Below are 881 nucleotides of genomic sequence, written 5' to 3'. Positions count from 1 at the left end.
TCTGTGGTTTTCATTTCTGACAATGCCCAGGACACTTCATCAAAGGGGATTTTAGACTTTCAGTAGCTGTATTATTTTTGAAAAGCTTAACTGCGGAGTAATTTGTATGTAATTAGATTTATAGCATAGTTTAATAAATTTGCATAAAATAAGTGATCTGTGACCATCCACATGCACTTCAAGCATGAGAGTGTTTCTTTCACTTGTAAAATTCCCCTCATGCTCCTTATATTAATCAATGCCTGACCTCCACTCCCAGCAACTGCTTGACTGTTTTCTGATGGAATAATTTGGTAATTGCATATGATTTAGAAACATTAAAGCCCTGTCTATCCTACTATGGTAAATTAAAAATTTGTCACTGGTTCTATTACTAAGTGCAATGTCTTTGAAATTCAAGTGGTACTGTCCTTTGATTGAAAGTGTCATTCCACATGTGAGCACAACATAGTTTATCCATTCACCGAATTTATGCACATCTTCATGACTTCTTTTTTTTCTGGTTTTTTTTTTTTGCTACATTTAAAGAAGTGTATGAACTTTTAAAAAATTAGGATCGATTCTAGGCTCATGGAACATAGACCAAAGGATGAAGAGAACACAAAAGCATCTTTTGATTCTCATCAATGAAGCTCCCTCATCCAAGAGAGGGCCAGGAACACGAAAGGTCAGAAATGGTCAAAACATAGAGAATAAGAGTCTAGAGTGTGGGTTCTTAGACAGGGCTCCTATATTAAAATACACACACATGGGACTCAAGGACCATTGCAGAAGAAGGGTTAGAAAGACTGTAAGAGCCAGAGAGCAGATAGGTCCCTTACCATATGCAAATAGAGTCCTACAGGCTCCTGGGACCCTTCTCATATGAACCTACAGCAATG

Source organism: Nannospalax galili, unplaced genomic scaffold (assembly GCF_000622305.1).
Source record: "Nannospalax galili isolate Female #2095 unplaced genomic scaffold, S.galili_v1.0 scaffold5204, whole genome shotgun sequence".
Classification (NCBI taxonomy): Eukaryota; Metazoa; Chordata; class Mammalia; order Rodentia; family Spalacidae; genus Nannospalax; species Nannospalax galili.
This window is presented reverse-complemented; position numbering follows the sequence as displayed.